Consider the following 18,693-nt stretch of genomic DNA (forward strand, 5'->3'; position numbering starts at 1 on the left):
GAGGAGCTGGGCCGGCGGAGGCCGACTGGGCGACGAGTTGGGTCCGCAGGGGCCGCCCGGAGCAGGAGCGAGCCCTGGAGAGGCCGACTCGAGGCCAGCGTGGGCCTGCATAGGCCGCCGGGAGGAGGAGCTGGGCCTGGAGAGGCTGGCTGCAGGAAGTCTGGGGCGTGGAGTCGCCGTCATAGGGCAGGAGCCGGGCCCGGAGAGGCCACCGTGGGGCCCTGCTTCAGGACGTTTGGGGCCTACAAAGGCCGCGGAGCGGGAGCTGGGCCGGAGCGGAGCCAAAGGAGGTTGTCGTGAGGCCGTGGTGGGCCCGCGAGCGCATCCGGGAGCAGGAGGAGCTGGGCCTGGACGGGAGGCCGGGAGGCCGCGTCTGGACCTGGAGGGGACGGCCTGAGGATGTTTGGGGCATGGAGCGGCCGCTTAAAGGCAAAGGCTAGGCCTCGAAAGGCCGTACAACGTGACGAATGAGCCGGGCCTAACGAGACCACTGGGAGGCATGAGCGGGGCCCGGCGGAGGTGCCGAAAGGCAGGAGGAGCTCTGGCCTGGGGAGGCCGCAGTCAGGCGAGAGCTGGGCGTGGAGAGTCCGCTGGGAGGCAGAGGCTGGGCCTGTGCAGGCCTTCGGACGGCAGGAGGCTGGGCCTGGAGAGGCCGACTGGAGGTCAAGTCCTGGGCCTTAGGAGGCCGCACAGAGGAGGAGCTGAGCCTGGAGAGGCTGGCTGGAGGAAGTCTGGGGCGTGGAGACGCCGTCGGAGGGCAGGAGCCGGGCCCGGAGAGGCCACCGTGGGGCCCGGCTTCAGGACGTTTGGGGCCTACAAAGGCCGCGGAGCGGGAGCTGGGTCGGAGCCGAGCAAAAGGAGATTGTCGTGAGGCCGGGGCTGGGCCCGCGGACGCAGCCGGGAGCAGGAGGAGCTGGGCCTGGACGGGAGGACGGGAGGCCGCGATTGGGCCTGGAGGGGCCGGCCTGAGGAAGTTCGGGGCCTGGAGAGGACGCCAAAAGGCAAAGGCTGGGCCTGGAAAGGCCGTTCCCCGTGACCAATGAGCCGGGCCTAACGAGGCCATGGGGAGGCAGCAGCGGGGCCCGGCGGAGCTGCCGAAAGGCAGGAGGAGCTCTGGCCTGGGGAGGCCGCAGTCAGGCGAGAGCTGGGCGTGGAGAGTCCGCTGGGATCAGAGGCTGGGCCTTTGCAGGCCTTCGGACGGCAGGAGGCTGGGCCTGGAGAGGCCGACTGGAGGTCAAGTCCTGGGCCTTAGGAGGCCGCACAGAGGAGGAGCTGAGCCTGGAGAGGCTGGATGGAGGAAGTCTGGGGCGTGGAGACGCCGTCGGAGGGCAGGAGCCGGGCCCGGAGAGGTCACCGTGGGGCCCGGCTTCAGGACGTTTGGGGCCTACAAAGGGGGCGGAGCGGGAGCTGGGCCGGAGCCGAGCCAAAGGAGGTTGTCGTGAGGCTGGGGCTCGGCCTGCGGCCGCAGCCGAAAACACAAAGAGCTGTACCTGGATGGGAGGACGGGAGGCCGCGACTGGGCCTGGAGGGGGCGGCCTGAGGAAGTTCGGAGCCTGGAGAGGCCTCTAAAAGGCAAAGGCAAGGCCTGGAAAGGCCGTTCAACGTGACGAATGAGCCGGGCCTAACGAGGTCACTGGGAGGCATGAGCGGGGCCCGGCGGAGGTGCCGAAAGGCAGGAGGAGCTCTGGCCTGGGGAGGCCGCAGTCAGGCGAGAGCTGGGCGTGCAGAGTCCGCTGGGAGGCAGAAGCTGGGCCTGTGCAGGCCTTCGGACGGCAGGAGGCTGGGCCTGGAGAGGCCGACTGGAGGTCAAGTCCTGGGCCTTATGAGGCCGCACAGAGGAAGAGCTGAGCCTGGAGAGGCTGGCTGGAGGAAGTCTGGGGCGTGGAGACGCCGTCGGAGGGCAGGAGCCGGGCCCGGAGAGGCCACCGTGGGGCCCGGCTTCAGGACCTTTGGGGCCTACAAAGGCCGCGGAGCGGGAGCTGGGTCGGAGCCGAGCAAACGGAGGTTGTCGTGAGGCCGGGGCTGGGCCCGCGGACGCAGCCGGGAGCAGGAGGAGCTGGGCCCGGACGGGAGGCCGGGAGGCCGCGACTGGGCCTGGAGGGGCCGGCCTGAGGAAGTTCGGGGTCTCGAGAGGCCGCCACAAGTCAAAGGCTGGGCCTGGAAAGGCCGTTCCCCGTGACGAATGAGCCGGGCCTAACGAGGCCACGGGGAGGCAGCAGCGGGGCCCGGCGGAGCTGCCGAAAGGCAGGAGGAGCTCTTGCCTGGGGAGACCGCAGTCAGGCGAGAGCTGGGCGTGGAGAGTCCGCTGGGACGCAGTGGCTGGGCCTGTGCAGGCCTTCGGGCGGCAGGAGGCTTGCCGTGGCGAGGCCGACTGGAGGTCAAGTCCTGGGCCTGAGGAGGCCTCCCAGAGGCGTGAGCGGGGCTGGGCCTCAAGAGGCCAGTGGCAGGCAGGAGGAGCTGGGCCTGGAGAGGCTGACGTGAGGAAGTCTGGCTGCTGGAGAGGCCGCGGAGAGGCAGGAACTGGGCCGGCGGAGGCCGACTGGGCGACGAGTTGGGTCCGCAGGGGCCGCCCGGAGCAGGAGCGAGCCCTGGAGAGGCCGACTCGAGGCCAGCGTGGGCCTGCATAGGCCGCCGGGAGGAGGAGCTGGGCCTGGAGAGGCTGGCTGCACGAAGTCTGGGGTGTGGAGACGCCGTCATAGGGCTGGAGCCGGGCCTGGAGAGGCCACCGTGGGGCCCGGCTTCAGGACGTTTGGGGCCTACAAAGGCCGCGGAGCGGGAGCTGGGCCGGAGCCGAGCCAAAGGAGGTTGTCGTGAGGCCGGGGTGGGCCCGCGAGCGCATCCGGGAGCAGGAGGAGCTGGGCCTGGACGGGAGGCTGGGAGGCCGCGACAGGACCTGGAGGGGACGGCCTGAGGAAGTTTGGGGCATGGAGCGGCCGCTAAAAGGCAAAGGCTAGGCCTCGAAAGGCCGTTCAACGTGACGAATGAGCCGGGCCTAACGAGGCCACTGGGAGGCATGAGCGGGGCCCGGCGGAGCTGCCGAAAGGCAGGAGGAGCTCTGGCCTGGGGAGGCCGCAGTCAGGCGAGAGCTGGGCGTGGAGAGTCCGCTGGGAGGCAGAGGCTGGGCCTGTGCAGGCCTTCGGACGGCAGGAGGCTGGGCCTGGAGAGGCCGACTGGAGGTCAAGTCCTGGGCCTTAGGAGGCCGCACAGAGGAGGAGCTGAGCCTGGAGAGGCTGACTGGAGGAAGTCTGGGGCGTGGAGACGCCGTCGGAGGGCAGGAGCCGGGCCCGGAGAGGCCACCGTGGGGCCCGGCTTCAGGACGTTTGGGGCCTACAAAGGCCGCGGAGCGGGAGCTGGGCCGGAGCCGAGCCAAAGGAGGTTCTCGTGAGGCTGGGGCTCGGCCTGCGGCCGCAGCCGAAAACATAAAGAGCTGTACCTGGATGGGAGGACGGGAGGCCGCGACTGGGCCTGGAGGGGCCGGCCTGAGGAAGTTCGGGGCCTGGAGAGGCCTCTAAAAGGCAAAGGCAAGGCCTGGAAAGGCCGTTCAACGTGACGAATGAGCCGGGCCTAACGAGGTCACTGGGAGGCATGAGCGGGGCCCGGCGGAGGTGCCGAAAGGCAGGAGGAGCTCTGGCCTCGGGAGGCCGCAGTAAGGCGAGAGCTGGGCGTGCAGAGTCCGCTGGGAGGCAGAAGCTGGGCCTGTGCAGGCCTTCGGACGGCAGGAGGCTGGGCCTGGAGAGGCCGACTGGAGGTCAAGTCCTGGGCCTTAGGAGGCCGCACAGAGGAGGAGCTGAGCCTGGAGAGGCTGGCTGGAGGAAGTCTGGGACGTGGAGACGCCGTCGGAGGGCAGGAGCCGGGCCCGGAGAGGCCACCGTGGGGCCCGGCTTCAGGACGTTTGGGGCCTACAAAGGCCGCGGAGCGGGAGCTGGGTCGGAGCCGAGCAAAAGGAGGTTGTCGTGAGGCCGGGGCTGGGCCCGCGGACGCAGCCGGGAGCAGGAGGAGCTGGGCCTGGACGGGAGGCCGGGAGGCCGCGACTGGGCCTGGAGGGGCCGGCCTGAGGAAGTTCGGGGCCTGGGGAGGACGCCAAAAGGCAAAGGCTGGGCCTGGAAAGGCCGTTCCCCGTGACCAATGAGCCGGGCCTAACGAGGCCACGGGGAGGCAGCAGCGGGGCCCGGCGGAGCTGCCGAAAGGCAGGAGGAGCTCTGGCCTGGGGAGGCCGCAGTCAGGCGAGAGCTGGGCGTGGAGAGTCCGCTGGGAGGCAGAGGCTGGGCCTGTGCAGGCCTTCGGACGGCAGGAGGCTGGGCCTGGAGAGGCCGACTGGAGGTCAAGTCCTGGGCCTTAGGAGGCCGCACAGAGGAGGAGCTGAGCCTGGAGAGGCTGGCTGGAGGAAGTCTGGGGCGTGGAGACGCCGTCGGAGGGCAGGAGCCGGGCCCGGAGAGGCCATCGTGAGGCCTGGCTTCAGGACGTTTGGGGCCTACAAAGGCCGCGGAGCGGGAGCTGGGCCGGAGCCGAGCCAAAGGAGGTTGTCGTGAGGCTGGGACTCGGCCTGCGGCCGCAGCCGAAAACACAAAGAACTGTACCTGGAGGGGAGGACGGGAGGCCGCGACTGGGCCTGGAGGGGCCGGCCTGAGGAAGTTCGGGGCCTGGAGAGGCCGATAAAAGGCAAAGGCTGGGCCTGGAAAGGCCGTTCAACGTGACGAATGAGCCGGGCCTAACGAGGCCACTGGGAGGCATGAGTGGGGCTTGGCAGAGCTGCCGAAAGGCAGGAGGAGCTCTGGCCTGGGGAGGCCGCAGTCAGGCGAGAGCTGGGCCTGCGGAGTCCGCTGGGAGGCAGAGGCTGGGCCTGTGCAGGCCTTCGGACGGCAGGAGGCTGGGCCTGGAGAAGCCGACTGGAGGTCAAGTCCTGGGCCTTAGGAGGCCACATAGAGGAGGAGCTGAGCCTGGAGAGGCTGGCTGGAGGAAGTCTGGGGCGTGGAGACGCCGTCGGAGGGCAGGAGCCGGGCCCGGAGAGGCCACCGTGGGGCCCGGCTTCAGGACGTTTGGGGCCTACAAAGGCCGCGGAGCGGGAGCTGGGCCGGAGCCGAGCAAACGGAGGTTGTCGTGAGGCCGGGGCTGGGACCGCGGACGCAGCCGGGAGCAGGAGGAGCTGGGCCTGGACGGGAGGCCGGGAGGCCGCGACTGGGCCTGGAGGGGCCGGCCTGAGGAATTTCGGGGCCTGGAGAGGCCGCTAAAAGGCAAAGGCTAGGCCTGGAAAGGCTGTTCCCCGTGACGAATGAGCCGGGCCTAACGAGGCCACTGGGAGGCATGAGCGGGGCCCGGCGGAGCTGCCGAAAGGCAGGAGGAGCTTTGGCCTGGGGAGGCCGTAGTCAGTCGAGAGCTGGACGTGCAGAGTCCGCTGGGAGGCGGAGGCTGGGCCTGTGCATGCCTTCGGACGGCAGGAGGCTGGGCCTGGAGAGGCCGACTGGAGGTTAAGTCCTGGGCCATAGTACGCCGCACAGAGGAGGAGCTGAGATGGAGAGGCTGGCTGGAGTAAGTCTGGGGCGTGGAGACGCCGTCGGAGGGCAGGAGCCGGGCCCGGAGAGGACACCGTGGGGCCCGGCTTCAGGACGTTTGGGGCCTACAAAGGCCGCGGAGCGGGAGCTGGGTCGGAGCCGAGCAAAAGGAGGTTGTCGTGAGGCCGGGGTTGGGCCCGCGGACGCAGCCGGGAGCAGGAGGAGCTGGGCCTGAACGGGTGGCTGGGAGGCCACGACTGGGCCTGGAGGGGCCGGCCTGAGGAAGTTCGGGGCCTGGAGAGGCCGCCAAAAGGCAAAGGCTGGGCCTGGAAAGGCCGTTCCCCGTGACGAATGAGCCGGGCCTAACGAGGCCACTGGGAGGCATGAGCGGGGCCTGGCGGAGCTGCCGAAAGGCAGGAGGAGCTCTGGCCTGGGGAGGCCACAGTCAGGCGAGAGCTGGGCGTGCAGAGTCCGCTGGGAGGCAGAGGTTGGGCCTGTGCAGGCCTTCGGACGGCAGGAGGCTGGGCCTGGAGAGGCCGACTGGAGGTCAAGTCCTGGGCCTGAGGAGGCCGCCCAGAGGAGGAGCTGGGCCGGGAGAGGCTGACTGGAGGAAGACTGGGGTGTGGAGACGCCATCGGAGGGCAAGCGCTGGGCCCGGAGAGGCCACCGTGGGGCCCGGCTTCAGGACGTTTGGGGCCTACAAAGGCCGCGGAGCGGGAGCTGGGCCGGAGCCTAGCCAAAGGAGGGTGTCGTGAGGCTGGGGCTCGGCCTGCGGCCGCAGCCGGAAATATAAATAGCTGAACCTGGATGGGAGGACGGGAGGCCGAGACTGGGCCTGGAGGGGCCGGCCTGAGGAAGTTTGGGGCCTGGAGAGGCCGCTAAAAGGCAAAGGCTGGGCCTGGAAAGGCCGCTCAACGTGACGAATGAGCCGGGCCTAACGAGGCCACTGGGAGGCATGAGCGGGGCGCGTCGGAGCTGCCGAAAGGCAGGAGGAGCTCTGGCCTGGGGAGGCCGCAGTCAGGCGAGAGCTGGACGTGCAGAGTCCGCTGGGAGGCAGAGGCTGGGCCTGTGCAGGCCTTCGGACGGCAGGAGGCTGGGCCTGGAGAGGCCGACTCGAGGTCAAGTCCTGGGCCATACTAGGCCGCACAGAGGAGGAGCTGAGCCTGGAGAGGCTGGCTGGAGGAAGTCTGGGGCGTGGAGACGCCGTCGGAGGGCAGGAGCCGGGCCCGGAGAGGCCACCGTGGGGCCCGGCTTCAGGACGTTTGGGGCCTACAAAGACCGCGGAGCGGGAGCTGAGTTGGAGCCGAGCAAAAGGAGGTTGTCGTGAGGCCGGGGCTGGTCCCGCGGACGCAGCCGGGAGCAGGAGGAGCTGGGCCTGGACGGGAGGCCGGGAGGCCGCGAATGGGCCTGGAGGGGCCGGCCTGAGGAAGTTCGGGGCCTGGAGAGGCCACCAAAAGTCAAAGGCTGGGCCTGGAAAGGCCGTTCCCCGTGACGAATGAGCCGGGTCTAACGAGGCCACGGGGAGGCAGGAGCGGGGACCGGCGGAGCTGCCGAAAGGCAGGAGGAGCTCTGGCCTGGGGAGGCCGCAGTCAGGCGAGAGCTGGGCGTGGAGAGTCCGCTGGGACGCAGTGGCTGGGCCTGTGCAGGCCTTCGGGCGGCAGGAGGCTTGGCGTGGCGAGGCCGACTGGAGGTCAAGTCCTGGGCCTGAGGAGGCCGCCCAGAGGAGGAGCTGGGCCGGGAGAGGCTGACTGGAGGAAGTCTGGGGCGTGGAGACGCCGTCGGAGGGCAAGAGCTGGGCCCGAGAGGCCACCGTGGGGCCCGGCTTCAGGATGTTTGGGGCCTACAAAAGCCGCGGAGCGGGAGCTGGGCCGGAGCCGAGCCAAAGGAGGGTGTCGTGAGGCTGGGGCTCGGCCTGCGGCCGCAGCCGGAAACATAAACAGCTGAACCTGGATGGGAGGACGGGAGGCCGAGACTGGGCCTGGAGGGGCCGGCCTGAGGAAGTTTGGGGCCTGGAGAGGCCGCTAAAAGGCAAAGGCTAGGCCTGGAAAGGCCGCTCAACGTGACGAATGAGCCGGGCCTAACGAGGCCACTGGGAGGCATGAGCGGGGCGCGTCGGAGCTGCTGAAAGGCAGGAGGAGCTCTGGCCTGGGGAGGCCGCAGTCAGGCGAGAGCTGGACGTGCAGAGTCCGCTGGGAGGCAGAGGCTGGGCCTGTGCAGGCCTTCGGACGGCAGGAGGCTGGGCCTGGAGAGGCCGACTGGAGGTCAAGTCCTGGGCCATACTAGGCCGCACAGAGGAGGAGCTGAGCCTGGAGAGGCTGGCTGGAGGAAGTCTGGGGCGTGGAGACGCCGTCGGAGGGCAGGAGCCGGGCCCGGATAGGCCACCGTGGGGTCCGGCTTCAGGACGTTTGGGGCCTACAAAGGCCGCGGAGCGGGAGCTGGGCCGGAGCCGAGCAAACGGAGGTTGTCGTGAGGCCGGGGCTGGGACCGCGGACGCAGCCGGGAGCAGGAGGAGCTGGGCCTGGACGGGAGGCCGGGAGGCCGCGACTGGGCCTGGAGGGGCCGGCCTGAGGAAGTTCGGGGCCTGGAGAGGCCGCTAAACGGCAAAGGCTAGGCCTGGAAAGGCCGTTCCCCGTGACGAATGAGCCGGGCCTAACGAGGCCACTGGGAGGCATGAGCGGGGCCCGGCGGAGCTGCCGAAAGGCAGGAGGAGCTTTGGCCTGGGGAGGCCGTAGTCAGGCGAGAGCTGGACGTGCAGAGTCCGCTGGGAGGCGGAGGCTGGGCCTGTGCAGGCCTTCGGACGGCAGGAGGCTGGGCCTGGAGAGGCCGACTGGAGGTTAAGTCCTGGGCCATAGTACGCCGCACAGAGGAGGAGCTGAGATGGAGAGGCTGGCTGGAGTAAGTCTGGGGCGTGGAGACGCCGTCGGAGGGCAGGAGCCGGGCCCGGAGAGGACACCGTGGGGCCCGGCTTCAGGACGTTTGGGGCCTACAAAGGCCGCGGAGCGGGAGCTGGGTCGGAGCCGAGCAAAAGGAGGTTGTCGTGAGGCCAGGGTTGGGCCCGCGGACGCAGCCGGGAGCAGGAGGAGCTGGGCCTGAACGGGTGGCCGGGAGGCCACGACTGGGCCTGGAGGGGCCGGCCTGAGGAAGTTCGGGGCCTGGAGAGGCCGCCAAAAGGCAAAGGCTGGGCCTGGAAAGGCCGTTCCCCGTGACGTATGAGCCGGGCCTAACGAGGCCACTGGGAGGCATGAGCGGGGCCTGGCGGAGCTGCCGAAAGGCAGGAGGAGCTCTGGCCTGGGGAGGCCACAGTCAGGCGAGAGCTGGGCGTGCAGAGTCCGCTGGGAGGCAGAGGTTGGGCCTGTGCAGGCCTTCGGACGGCAGGAGGCTGGGCCTGGAGAGGCCGACTGGAGGTCAAGTCCTGGGCCTGAGGAGGCCGCCCATAGGAGGAGCTGGGCCGGGAGAGGCTGACTGGAGGAAGACTGGGGTGTGGAGACGCCATCGGAGGGCAAGCGCTGGGCCCGGAGAGGCCACCGTGGGGCCCGGCTTCAGGACGTTTGGGGCCTACATAGGCCGCGGAGCGGGAGCTGGGCCGGAGCCTAGCCAAAGGAGGGTGTCGTGAGGCTGGGGCTGGGCCCGCGGACGCAGCCGGAAATATAAATAGCTGAACCTGGATGGGAGGACGGGAGGCCGAGACTGGGCCTGGAGGGGCCGGCCTGAGGAAGTTTGGGGCCTGGAGAGGCCGCTAAAAGGCAAAGGCTGGGCCTGGAAAGGCCGCTCAACGTGACGAATGAGCCGGGCCTAACGAGGCCACTGGGAGGCATGAGCGGGGCGCGTCGGAGCTGCCGAAAGGCAGGAGGAGCTCTGGCCTGGGGAGGCCGCAGTCAGGCGAGAGCTGGACGTGCAGAGTCCGCTGGGAGGCAGAGGCTGGGCCTGTGCAGGCCTTCGGACGGCAGGAGGCTGGGCCTGGAGAGGCCGACTCGAGGTCAAGTCCTGGGCCATACTAGGCCGCACAGAGGAGGAGCTGAGCCTGGAGAGGCTGGCTGGAGGAAGTCTGGGGCGTGGAGACGCCGTCGGAGGGCAGGAGCCGGGCCCGGAGAGGCCACCGTGGGGCCCGGCTTCAGGACGTTTGGGGCCTACAAAGACCGCGGAGCGGGAGCTGAGTCGGAGCCGAGCAAAAGGAGGTTGTCGTGAGGCCGGGGCTGGTCCCGCGGACGCAGCCGGGAGCAGGAGGAGCTGGGCCTGGACGGGAGGCCGGGAGGCCGCGAATGGGCCTGGAGGGGCCGGCCTGAGGAAGTTCGGGGCCTGGAGAGGCCACCAAAAGTCAAAGGCTGGGCCTGGAAAGGCCGTTCCCCGTGACGAATGAGCCGGGTCTAACGAGGCCACAGGGAGGCAGGAGCGGGGACCGGCGGAGCTGCCGAAAGGCAGGAGGAGCTCTGGCCTGGGGAGGCCGCAGTCAGGCGAGAGCTGGGCGTGGAGAGTCCGCTGGGACGCAGTGGCTGGGCCTGTGCAGGCCTTCGGGCGGCAGGAGGCTTGGCGTGGCGAGGCCGACTGGAGGTCAAGTCCTGGGCCTGAGGAGGCCGCCCAGAGGAGGAGCTGGGCCGGGAGAGGCTGACTGGAGGAAGTCTGGGGCGTGGAGACGCCGTCGGAGGGCAAGAGCTGGGCCCGAGAGGCCACCGTGGGGCCCGGCTTCAGGATGTTTGGGGCCTACAAAAGCCGCCGAGCGGGAGCTTGGCCGGAGCCGAGCCAAAGGAGGTTGTCGTGAGGCTGGGGCTCGGCCTGCGGCCGCAGCCGAAAACATAAAGAGCTGGACCTGGATGGGAGGACGGGAGGCTGAGACTGGGCCTGGAGGGGCCGGCCTGAGGAAGTTCGGGGCCTGGAGAGGCCGCTAAAAGGCAAAGGCTAGGCCTGGAAAGGCCGCTCAACGTGACGAATGAGCCGGGCCTAACGAGGCCACTGGGAGGCATGAGCGGGGCGCGTCGGAGCTGCCGAAAGGCAGGAGGAGCTCTGGCCTGGGGAGGCCGCAGTCAGGCGAGAGCTGGACGTGCAGAGTCCGCTGGGAGGCGGAGGCTGGGCCTGTGCAGGCCTTCGGACGGCAGGAGGCTGGGCCTGGAGAGGCCGACTGGAGGTTAAGTCCTGGGCCATAGTAGGCCGCACAGAGGAGGAGCTGAGATGGAGAGGCTGGCTGGAGTAAGTCTGGGGCGTGGAGACGCCGTCGGAGGGCAGGAGCCGGGCCCGGAGAGGCCACCGTGGGGCCAGGCTTCAGGACGTTTGGGGCCTACAAAGGCCGCGGAGCGGGAGCTGGGCCGGAGCCTAGCCAAAGGAGGTTGTCGTGAGGTTGGGGCTCGGCCTGCGGCCGCAGCCACAAACATAAAGACCTGGACCTGGATGGGAGGACGGGAGGCCGAGACTGGGCCTAGAGGGGCCGGCCTGAGGAAGTTCGGGGCCTGGAGAGGCCGCTAAAAGGCAAAGGCTGGGCCTGGAAAGGCCGTTCCCCGTGACGAATGAGCCGGGCCTAACGAGGCCACTGGGAGGCATGAGCGGGGCCCGGCGGAGCTGCCGAAAGGCAGGAGGAGCTCTGGCCTGGGGAGGCCGCAGTCAGGCGAGAGCTGGGCCTGCAGAGTCCGCTGGGAGGCAGAGGCTGGGCCTGTGCAGGCCTTCGGACGGCAGGAGGCTGGGCCTGGAGAAGCCGACTGGAGGTCAAGTCCTGGGCCTTAGGAGGCCACATAGAGGAGGAGCTGAGCCTGGAGAGGCTGGCTGGAGGAAGTCTGGGGCGTGGAGACGCCGTCGGAGGGCAGGAGCCGGGCCCGGAGAGGCCACCGTGGGGCCCGGCTTCAGGACGTTTGGGGCCTACAAAGGCCGCGGAGCGGGAGCTGGGTCGGAGCCGAGCAAAAGGAGGTTGTCGTGAGGCCGGGGCTGGGCCCGCGGACGCAGCCGGGAGCAGGAGGAGCTGGGCCTGGACGGGAGGCCGGGAGGCCACGACTGGGCCTGGAGGGGCCGGCCTGAGGAAGTTCGGGGCCTGGAGAGGCCGTCAAAAGGCAAAGGCTGGGCCTGGAAAGGCCGTTCCCCGTGACGAATGAGCCGGGTCTAACGAGGCCACGGGGAGGCAGGAGCGGGGACCGGCGGAGCTGCCGAAAGGCAGGAGGAGCTCTGGCCTGGGGAGGCCGCAGTCAGGCGAGAGCTGGGCGTGGAGAGTCCGCTGGGACGCAGTGGCTGGGCCTGTGCAGGCCTTCGGGCGGCAGGAGGCTGGGCCTGGAGAGGCCGACTGGAGGTCAAGTCCTGGGCCTGAGGAGGCCGCCCAAAGGAGGAGCTGGGCCGGGAGAGGCTGACTGGAGGAAGACTGGGGTGTGGAGACGCCGTCGGAGGGCAAGCGCTGGGCCCGGAGAGGCCACCGTGGGGCCCGGCTTCAGGACGTTTGGGGCCTACAAAGGCCGCGGAGCGGGAGCTGGGCTGGAGCCTAGCCAAAGGAGGGTGTCGTGAGGCTGGGGCTCGGCCTGCGGCCGCAGCCGGAAACATAAACAGCTGAACCTGGATGGGAGGACGGGAGGCCGAGACTGGGCCTGGAGGGGCCGGCCTGAGGAAGTTTGGGGCCTGGAGAGGCCGCTAAAAGGCAAAGGCTGGGCCTGGAAAGGCCGCTCAACGTGACGAATGAGCCGGGCCTAACGAGGCCACTGGGAGGCATGAGCGGGGCGCGTCGGAGCTGCCGAAAGGCAGGAGGAGCTCTGGCCTGGGGAGGCCGCAGTCAGGCGAGAGCTGGACGTGCAGAGTCCGCTGGGAGGCAGAGGCTGGGCCTGTGCAGGCCTTCGGACGGCAGGAGGCTGGGCCTGGAGAGGCCGACTCGAGGTCAAGTCCTGGGCCATACTAGGCCGCACAGAGGAGGAGCTGAGCCTGGAGAGGCTGGCTGGAGGAAGTCTGGGGCGTGGAGACGCCGTCGGAGGGCAGGAGCCGGGCCCGGAGAGGCCACCGTGGGGCCCGGCTTCAGGACGTTTGGGGCCTACAAAGACCGCGGAGCGGGAGCTGAGTCGGAGCCGAGCAAAAGGAGGTTGTCGTGAGGCCGGGGCTGGTCCCGCGGACGCAGCCGGGAGCAGGAGGAGCTGGGCCTGGACGGGAGGCCGGGAGGCCACGAATGGGCCTGGAGGGGCCGGCCTGAGGAAGTTCGGGGCCTGGAGAGGCCACCAAAAGTCAAAGGCTGGGCCTGGAAAGGCCGTTCCCCGTGACGAATGAGCCGGGTCTAACGAGGCCACGGGGAGGCAGGAGCGGGGACCGGCGGAGCTGCCGAAAGGCAGGAGGAGCTCTGGCCTGGGGAGGCCGCAGTCAGGCGAGAGCTGGGCGTGGAGAGTCCGCTGGGACGCAGTGGCTGGGCCTGTGCAGGCCTTCGGGCGGCAGGAGGCTGGGCCTGGAGAGGCCGACTGGAGGTCAAGTCCTGGGCCTGAGGAGGCCGCCCAGAGGAGGAGCTGGGCCGGGAGAGGCTGACTGGAGGAAGTCTGGGGCTTGGAGACGCCGTCGGAGGGCAAGAGCTGGGCCCGAGAGGCCACCGTGGGGCCCGGCTTCAGGATGTTTGGGGCCTACAAAAGCCGCGGAGCGGGAGCTGGGCCGGAGCCGAGCCAAAGGAGGGTGTCGTGAGGCTGGGGCTCGGCCTGCGGCCGCAGCCAAAAACATAAAGAGCTGGACCTGGATGGGAGGACGGGAGGCTGAGACTGGGCCTGGAGGGGCCGGCCTGAGGAAGTTCGGGGCCTGGAGAGGCCGCTAAAAGGCAAAGGCTAGGCCTGGAAAGGCCGCTCAACGTGACGAATGAGCCAGGCCTAACGAGGCCACTGGGAGGCATGAGCGGGGCGCGTCGGAGCTGCCGAAAGGCAGGAGGAGCTCTTGCCTGGGGAGGCCGCAGTCAGGCGAGAGCTGGACGTGCAGAGTCCGCTGGGAGGCGGAGGCTGGGCCTGTGCAGGCCTTCGGACGGCAGGAGGCTGGGCCTGGAGAGGCCGACTGGAGGTTAAGTCCTGGGCCATAGTAGGCCGCACAGAGGAGGAGCTGAGATGGAGAGGCTGGCTGGAGTAAGTCTGGGGCGTGGAGACGCCGTCGGAGGGCAGGAGCCGGGCCCGGAGAGGCCACCGTGGGGCCCGGCTTCAGGACGTTTGGGGCCTACAAAGGCCGCGGAGCGGGAGCTGGGCCGGAGCCTAGCCAAAGGAGGTTGTCGTGAGGCTGGGGCTCGGCCTGCGGCCGCAGCCAGAAACATAAAGAGCTGGACCTGGATGGGAGGACGGGAGGCTGAGACTGGGCCTGGAGGGGCCGGCCTGAGGAAGTTCGGGGCCTGGAGAGGCCGCTAAAAGGCAAAGGCTGGGCCTGGAAAGGCCGTTCCCCGTGACGAATGAGCCGGGCCTAACGAGGCCACTGGGAGGCATGAGCGGGGCCCGGCGGAGCTGCCGAAAGGCAGGAGGAGCTCTGGCCTGGGGAGGCCGCAGTCAGGCGAGAGCTGGGCCTGCAGAGTCCGCTGGGAGGCAGAGGCTGGGCCTGTGCAGGCCTTCGGACGGCAGGAGGCTGGGCCTGGAGAAGCCGACTGGAGGTCAAGTCCTGGGCCTTAGGAGGCCACATAGAGGAGGAGCTGAGCCTGGAGAGGCTGGCTGGAGGAAGTCTGGGGCGTGGAGACGCCGTCGGAGGGCAGGAGCCGGGCCCGGAGAGGCCACCGTGGGGCCCGGCTTCAGGACGTTTGGGGCCTACAAAGGCCGCGGAGCGGGAGCTGGGCCGGAGCCGAGCAAACGGAGGTTGTCGTGAGGCCGGGGCTGGGACCGCGGACGCAGCCGGGAGCAGGAGGAGCTGGGCCTGGACGGGAGGCCGGGAGGCCGCGACTGGGCCTGGAGGGGCCGGCCTGAGGAAGTTCGGGGCCTGGAGAGGCCGCTAAAAGGCAAAGGCTAGGCCTGGAAAGGCCGTTCCCCGTGACGAATGAGCCGGGCCTAACGAGGCCACTGGGAGGCATGAGCGGGGCCCGGCGGAGCTGCCGAAAGGCAGGAGGAGCTTTGGCCTGGGGAGGCCGTAGTCAGGCGAGAGCTGGACGTGCAGAGTCCGCTGGGAGGCGGAGGCTGGGCCTGTGCATGCCTTCGGACGGCAGGAGGCTGGGCCTGGAGAGGCCGACTGGAGGTTAAGTCCTGGGCCATAGTACGCCGCACAGAGGAGGAGCTGAGATGGAGAGGCTGGCTGGAGTAAGTCTGGGGCGTGGAGACGCCGTCGGAGGGCAGGAGCCGGGCCCGGAGAGGACACCGTGGGGCCCGGCTTCAGGACGTTTGGGGCCTACAAAGGCCGCGGAGCGGGAGCTGGGTCGGAGCCGAGCAAAAGGAGGTTGTCGTGAGGCCGGGGTTGGGCCCGCGGACGCAGCCGGGAGCAGGAGGAGCTGGGCCTGAACGGGTGGCCGGGAGGCCACGACTGGGCCTGGAGGGGCCGGCCTGAGGAAGTTCGGGGCCTGGAGAGGCCGCCAAAAGGCAAAGGCTGGGCCTGGAAAGGCCGTTCCCCGTGACGAATGAGCCGGGTCTAACGAGGCCACGGGGAGGCAGGAGCGGGGACCGGCGGAGCTGCCGAAAGGCAGGAGGAGCTCTGGCCTGGGGAGGCCGCAGTCAGGCGAGAGCTGGGCGTGGAGAGTCCGCTGGGACGCAGTGGCTGGGCCTGTGCAGGCCTTGGGGCGGCAGGAGGCTGGGCCTGGAGAGGCCGACTGGAGGTCAAGTCCTGGGCCTGAGGAGGCCGCCCAGAGGAGGAGCTGGGCCGGGAGAGGCTGACTGGAGGAAGTCTGGGGCGTGGAGACGCCGTCGGAGGGCAAGAGCTGGGCCCGAGAGGCCACCGTGGGGCCCGGCTTCAGGATGTTTGGGGCCTACAAAAGCCGCGGAGCGGGAGCTGGGCCGGAGCCGAGCCAAAGGAGGGTGTCGTGAGGCTGGGGCTCGGCCTGCGGCCGCAGCCGGAAACATAAACAGCTGAACCTGGATGGGAGGACGGGAGGCCGAGACTGGGCCTGGAGGGGCCGGCCTGAGGAAGTTTGGGGCCTGGAGAGGCCGCTAAAAGGCAAAGGCTGGGCCTGGAAAGGCCGCTCAACGTGACGAATGAGCCGGGCCTAACGAGGCCACTGGGAGGCATGAGCGGGGCGCGTCGGAGCTGCCGAAAGGCAGGAGGAGCTCTGGCCTGGGGAGGCCGCAGTCAGGCGAGAGCTGGACGTGCAGAGTCCGCTGGGAGGCAGAGGCTGGGCCTGTGCAGGCCTTCGGACGGCAGGAGGCTGGGCCTGGAGAGGCCGACTCGAGGTCAAGTCCTGGGCCATACTAGGCCGCACAGAGGAGGAGCTGAGCCTGGAGAGGCTGGCTGGAGGAAGTCTGGGGCGTGGAGACACCGTCGGAGGGCAGGAGCCGGGCCCGGAGAGGCCACCGTGGGGCCCGGCTTCAGGACGTTTGGGGCCTACAAAGACCGCGGAGCGGGAGCTGAGTCGGAGCCGAGCAAAAGGAGGTTGTCGTGAGGCCGGGGCTGGTCCCGCGGACGCAGCCGGGAGCAGGAGGAGCTGGGCCTGGACGGGAGGCCGGGAGGCCGCGAATGGGCCTGGAGGGGCCGGCCTGAGGAAGTTCGGGGCCTGGAGAGGCCACCAAAAGTCAAAGGCTGGGCCTGGAAAGGCCGTTCCCCGTGACGAATGAGCCGGGTCTAACGAGGCCACGGGGAGGCAGGAGCGGGGACCGGCGGAGCTGCCGAAAGGCAGGAGGAGCTCTGGCCTGGGGAGGCCGCAGTCAGGCGAGAGCTGGGCGTGGAGAGTCCGCTGGGACGCAGTGGCTGGGCCTGTGCAGGCCTTCGGGCGGCAGGAGGCTTGGCGTGGCGAGGCCGACTGGAGGTCAAGTCCTGGGCCTGAGGAGGCCGCCCAGAGGAGGAGCTGGGCCGGGAGAGGCTGACTGGAGGAAGTCTGGGGCGTGGAGACGCCGTCGGAGGGCAAGAGCTGGGCCCGAGAGGCCACCGTGGGGCCCGGCTTCAGGATGTTTGGGGCCTACAAATGCCGCGGAGCGGGAGCTGGGCCGGAGCCGAGCCAAAGGAGGGTGTCGTGAGGCTGGGGCTCGGCCTGCGGCCGCAGCCGGAAACATAAACAGCTGAACCTGGATGGGAGGACGGGAGGCCGAGACTGGGCCTGGAGGGGCCGGCCTGAGGAAGTTTGGGGCCTGGAGAGGCCGCTAAAAGGCAAAGGCTAGGCCTGGAAAGGCCGCTCAACGTGACGAATGAGCCGGGCCTAACGAGGCCACTGGGAGGCATGAGCGGGGCGCGTCGGAGCTGCTGAAAGGCAGGAGGAGCTCTGGCCTGGGGAGGCCGCAGTCAGGCGAGAGCTGGACGTGCAGAGTCCGCTGGGAGGCAGAGGCTGGGCCTGTGCAGGCCTTCGGACGGCAGGAGGCTGGGCCTGGAGAGGCCGACTGGAGGTCAAGTCCTGGGCCATACTAGGCCGCACAGAGGAGGAGCTGAGCCTGGAGAGGCTGGCTGGAGGAAGTCTGGGGCGTGGAGACGCCGTCGGAGGGCAGGAGCCGGGCCCGGATAGGCCACCGTGGGGTCCGGCTTCAGGACGTTTGGGGCCTACAAAGGCCGCGGAGCGGGAGCTGGGCCGGAGCCGAGCAAACGGAGGTTGTCGTGAGGCCGGGGCTGGGACCGCGGACGCAGCCGGGAGCAGGAGGAGCTGGGCCTGGACGGGAGGCCGGGAGGCCGCGACTGGGCCTGGAGGGGCCGGCCTGAGGAAGTTCGGGGCCTGGAGAGGCCGCTAAACGGCAAAGGCTAGGCCTGGAAAGGCCGTTCCCCGTGACGAATGAGCCGGGCCTAACGAGGCCACTGGGAGGCATGAGCGGGGCCCGGCGGAGCTGCCGAAAGGCAGGAGGAGCTTTGGCCTGGGGAGGCCGTAGTCAGGCGAGAGCTGGACGTGCAGAGTCCGCTGGGAGGCGGAGGCTGGGCCTGTGCAGGCCTTCGGACGGCAGGAGGCTGGGCCTGGAGAGGCCGACTGGAGGTTAAGTCCTGGGCCATAGTACGCCGCACAGAGGAGGAGCTGAGATGGAGAGGCTGGCTGGAGTAAGTCTGGGGCGTGGAGACGCCGTCGGAGGGCAGGAGCCGGGCCCGGAGAGGCCACCGTGGGGCCCGGCTTCAGGACGTTTGGGGCCTACAAAGGCCGCGGAGCGGGAGCTGGGTCGGAGCCGAGCAAAAGGAGGTTGTCGTGAGGCCAGGGTTGGGCCCGCGGACGCAGCCGGGAGCAGGAGGAGCTGGGCCTGAACGGGTGGCCGGGAGGCCACGACTGGGCCTGGAGGGGCCGGCCAGAGGAAGTTCGGGGCCTGGAGAGGCCACCAAAAGTCAAAGGCTGGGCCTGGAAAGGCCGTTCCCCGTGACGAATGAGCCGGGTCTAACGAGGCCACTTGGAGGCAGGAGCGGGGACCGGCGGAGCTGCCGAAAGGCAGGAGGAGCTCTGGCCTGGGGAGGCCGCAGTCAGGCGAGAGCTGGGCGTGGAGAGTCCGCTGGGACGCAGTGGCTGGGCCTGTGCAGGCCTTCGGGCGGCAGGAGGCTTGGCGTGGCGAGGCCGACTGGAGGTCAAGTCCTGGGCCTGAGGAGGCCGCCCAGAGGAGGAGCTGGGCCGGGAGAGGCTGACTGGAGGAAGTCTGGGGCGTGGAGACGCCGTCGGAGGGCAAGAGCTGGGCCCGAGAGGCCACCGTGGGGCCCGGCTTCAGGATGTTTGGGGCCTACAAAAGCCGCCGAGCGGGAGCTTGGCCGGAGCCGAGCCAAAGGAGGTTGTCGTGAGGCTGGGGCTCGGCCTGCGGCCGCAGCCGAAAACATAAAGAGCTGGACCCGGATGGGAGGACGGGAGGCTGAGACTGGGCCTGGAGGGGCCGGCCTGAGGAAGTTCGGGGCCTGGAGAGGCCGCTAAAAGGCAAAGGCTAGGCCTGGAAAGGCCGCTCAACGTGACGAATGAGCCGGGCCTAACGAGGCCACTGGGAGGCATGAGCGGGGCGCGTCGGAGCTGCCGAAAGGCAGGAGGAGCTCTGGCCTGGGGAGGCCGCAGTCAGGCGAGAGCTGGACGTGCAGAGTCCGCTGGGAGGCGGAGGCTGGGCCTGTGCAGGCCTTCGGACGGCAGGAGGCTGGGCCTGGTGAGGCCGACTGGAGGTTAAGTCCTGGGCCATAGTAGGCCGCACAGAGGAGGAGCTGAGATGGAGAGGCTGGCTGGAGTAAGTCTGGGGCGTGGAGACGC

The sequence above is a fragment of the Macaca nemestrina genome, chromosome 4, assembly GCF_043159975.1.
Source record: "Macaca nemestrina isolate mMacNem1 chromosome 4, mMacNem.hap1, whole genome shotgun sequence".
Lineage (NCBI taxonomy): Eukaryota > Metazoa > Chordata > Mammalia > Primates > Cercopithecidae > Macaca > Macaca nemestrina.